Here is a 4,479-nt window from a genome sequence, read left to right as displayed (position 1 = left end):
AGACATTTAAGAAAAGAAAGAGGAAAAACCCCAGAACTCGGGCTCGAGGCTTCAGGGAGCTCATGCAGAGCTCCCCATGCAGTGTGGGGCAGCGGGGATTGCCCCCCTGCTCAGAAGAAACAGTGAGTAGGGGTTGGGGAGGGTTCTTAAAAGCCAGAGCTGGGGAGGGCAGGGGTCGGGGGGCTTGTGCATAGTCCCCCATGAAGCATGGCAGTGGGGGGCAGCAGGGATCACCCCACACCTGGCAGTGAGTTGGGGCTTTTCTTTTCCAAGTACTAGGAGCTGGGGCTGGTGGGGCAGCCATTGCCAGGCTGGGAGAGCAGGCAATGGGCCTGGGCGATTTGGAGATTTGGCTGCTGCTGAATATCTGAATCAGATTTGGCCGAATCGATTTGGGACAGTGATTCAAATCACCGAATCGAATCACTGTCCCCTGAATCGGCCAAATCCAAAACCAAAGCAAATACTAGCCGCTTCGCACGGGCCTACTGTACGATGCCATGTGCCTCCCTCCACTAGGTGGCCAGGGGATGTGGCGCAGCCAGCACACTGTTCCCGAGGCAATGGCAGCAGCCCGCCTTTGCTCTGCCCCACACACAAATCCAGAGAGCACATGTACCCCATGCTTCTGCCCACCCGTGCCCCTAGACAAGCTGTCCAGAGCTCCAACTGTCCCACGACCCACCCCATGGCCCTGCCCCTGCTCCACTCCCTCTCTCACCGTGCAGCCCTGCTCTCACCCCACTCTGCCCCTTGGGACCTTTCAGTTGACGACCCCCAACCTACACAACCAAGGGAGGTGAAGTCAGTATGATGCTCATTTATATGGAACTGAGTGAACTGAAAATATGTAGATAAAATGTTTCTCAAACAGCTCATTCCATTTAATACTAAAAAGGGACTGACGTCCAAATAAATCTGTTATTTAAAATGATTTAGTTTGCTGAAATGTAAAAAGCATCTTAAATTACATTTCTAAACACTACTAATCAAGGTACAAAACATACCGTCATCCTTTCTAAAATTAACTTATAGAGAAGGAAAGATTTTTCTCCTCTATTGTACACCTACCTTTTTTAATTCTATTTGATAGACTCATTTTTGTACAAAACCACTAAAATATCCTTCAAATCTGTATTTGATTTATTTTAAGTGCCTCTTTGCTCTTTGATCCTTTGCAGCTCAAGTATCAAGAAATCTGAAATAAACTATGATACCATATTTACTCTAATCTAAAATGACCCTGAATAGAAGACAATCCCCCAATAATTAGATTCTATATATGGAAAAATGTATAAATTTATTACAAGTTTCCAGGTATAGAATTTAATGGTCAAAGGGCTGTCTTGAATTTTCCCCCCTGCCACTACTACAGCATGGAAAATAGCAGCTGGGGGCTCAGGTGGCCCCCTTGCTCTCTGCCCCCCACTTCTTATCCCTGCAGTCTCTGCTACTTCTCTCAGCCCCTTACTGTCAGATCCTGCTCAGGCTCCGTTTCCTCCCTAAGCACAACCCCACGAGTTGCATGTGATGGTAAGAGGGTAGGGCATAACCCCGCACGCAGATTCGGGGGCCCTGCAAGTTTCAGCACAGGTACTCTATGAGCATACTTTCTGAGCAGCATTTTTACATAGTACAAACTATACCTGATAACAGTCCAAAACCAAAAGGTTTATAACTTTATCTTGGGGATCCAGGTTGTCTGTTTAAAAATCCAAAATTCTCTTATTAAAACTCCCCAAAATCCACATTTTTCCATGATTAAAATAAAGGAACACTATATACATATACACACAAGTACCAGTCGAACACAATGTTTTATAGATATATTGACAATTTTAAAGCAATTTGGAAGCCTACCAGTGCCTCAATCATTAAAATAAAGTAAATTCTTCTATTATTTAAAATTATTTAGTTTTCTGAAATCTAAAGAGCATCTCAAGTTACATTTCTAAACATTACATTTTGGTTTTTCAACCATGAAAAAAAAAAAAAAAAAAAAAAAAAAAAAATCAGAGCTCCCCCCTGTTCTGTAGTGTACTAATGCACTCCTAACATATTTATTTTTCATATTCTGCTTTAAAAAATATTGTACTCCTTTGAAAGAAAGTCTGTTAGTTTCCATAAGAATGATGGTCTTTGGGATATGAAAAAACCCCCCATGCAAGTGGCTGTAAGCTCTTTTAATAGGAGATGTGGCAGGGGGGTATGTGTCCCCCCCAGATTTCTGAACCTATAGCAGGGCAGAACTGCAGCCTGGCCAGAATGGAACGAGCAGGAGTGGCCACTGTGGCCCAGCAGCCAGGACGTGGCATGGGGCGGAAAGATTCATTGCTACTGCCACCAGAACCCCTGTGCCAGCTGCGCTGCCAGTAGCTTAAGTAACAGACATGGGGGAGGGGGTGGGGGGCAGGGCAGCCCATGCTATCCTCACCTTCTCCTGCCACCAGCCTATCATGCACTAGGCCACGGCTCTACCCCACTGCCAGGGCCTAACCACCACCGCTGCTCCCCTCAGGCCACCTGCACTGCCCCCATACCACCTCTCCTCTGGGGTAAAGCCATGATCTAAGGGGAGAAGCAGTGGCAGTAGAGAGCTATGGCCTGCCATATAAGCAGCTGGAGGTGAGGACAGTGCAGGGGTGTGTGCGTGTCCGGTCTGCTATTGCTCACACTGCTGGTGGCACAACTGGTGTAAGGGCTACAGCGGAGGCAGCAGCAGCAGGAACAACAATGAGTCTTGTCACCCCACTCTGCCCTTCCACATGGGTCCTGCCCACTGAGCTACACAGGTGACTCCTGCCCATGCCCTACTGTGGGTGCACAAGTCACTTGCCTCTCCATGCTCCCCACATATATCACATATGCCCTCCCACACCCTGCCACATTACCTATGCACCCCCATAGACTTACCTGTAGGGAGCTGCTTGAGCTGCTCTCCACCATGATGCCTGGCTGCATGTGGTGCCCCCTGCCTGATTGCCCTCCTCCTGCTCCCCACAACCCCAAGCAGCCCCTTGCAGGCTGGAACTCTACCAGCCTGCAAAGGGAAAATCCACATTTTTCTGCAGCAAATGAAAAACCTGTATCCCTGTTTATCATATAGTTAATTGGGCTGGGCCCCAGCAGAGACAATAGCATTTCAAGCCATGGTGACCTCACAGCCCAGGACTGCTCAGTGTATGCGTGTACTCCAGACACCCCCAACAAAAGGTCTATGTGAGAATTAGCCCCTCACTCATGAATGGAACCAGGTGCTTTTGTAACAAGTCCTGGGACCCTCCAAATATTTAAATGCAGATGAAGTGTGGGGCTGTCTGGTCCATTGCCACCCATGAAAGGTGGGGCCACACTAATCACTTGAGGCAGGCCAAGAGAGGAGAAGACAAAGCCTCTCATCTATATAGAAGTTTGGTGATGTTTGCCAGACATTTAAGGATGATGAAGAAACAGGAATAACTGGAAACAGGAAGGAAAAAAAAAAAAAAGGTGCTGCTCAACTGTGGGAGTGAAGAGGAAATGTATTTGATGTAGTGGTTCACCATGACTTCAAAAAAGAGTCAGCGCTAAGGGGGACTGAGCACAATGGGCACTATATCTTATTCAGATGGGTTGCACTAACCTAGTCTTCTAGCAGGTTTCCAGTGTGTTGGCCCAATATAGTCCATGTGTTTTATGGACATATGCAGCATGGGCTGCAATCAACCAACCTCATAGTTGGTTTCCATGACTGAGCACATGCGGTTTCTAGCAGCAGTTTAATGTTAGACAATGTATTTAATGGAGTGGGAAGGAGGATCTGGTATGCAAATGTAAGATGGGAGCTTTTCACCCCACCCCATGTAAACTGGGGAGGAAAAGTCTTACATTTAAGTGAATATGGTATTTGTTCTACCTTGCTCCATTTTCTACAGCTCAAAGGAAAGTTAACAGATTACAGTAAATTAATACAGTAACAAGCTTTTAAAAAAATCTCATTCAGTGAAGTAAATATAAATTGTCTATATTATTTTAATTTTTGCCAACTGTATATAGTTACCTCATTCATGAATTGTAGCCCTATATTAAAAGATCTTGTTTCACATCAGTCACAATATTGCCTTATACTACTGGATTGAAACATGAGTAAAAACAAGTTCATTTTAATTTTTCAGAAATTTCTATTACTGGACTTATCCCATCAATTTGCTTTTACAGAGTAAATGTTGAGGTATAGTTACTTTCATACATACCAAATTTACACTAAATAACTAAAGTTAAGATGCACCAGCAGTTGCCGCGCCACAATATCCGAAATATTTTTTCTATCTATGAAAATAGCAAGCAGTAACAGCAACACCTCAAGGCTTTGAAAGATTTAAATATTTACAGAATATTTTTAATGAAGACAGCAATGTTTCCTACCAATTATTCATTCTATCTGACGCATTTGGTATTTCTCAGCACAGTCAAGTCCATAAAATAATTGTGAAAAAAAAT

The 4,479-nt window shown here is 44.7% G+C and overlaps 1 protein-coding gene across 10 annotated transcripts in view; it reads right to left on the bottom strand.

The window, feature by feature from the left end:
- The window catches only part of PRKCZ (protein kinase C zeta), a 223,187-nt gene that overhangs the window by 177,821 nt on the left and 40,887 nt on the right, over positions 1 to 4,479 (bottom strand). The window lies entirely within an intron of this gene.

This window comes from Alligator sinensis, unplaced genomic scaffold (assembly GCF_000455745.1).
Source record: "Alligator sinensis unplaced genomic scaffold, ASM45574v1 scaffold366_1, whole genome shotgun sequence".
Taxonomy (NCBI): Eukaryota; Metazoa; Chordata; order Crocodylia; family Alligatoridae; genus Alligator; species Alligator sinensis.
This window is presented reverse-complemented; position numbering and strand designations above follow the sequence as displayed.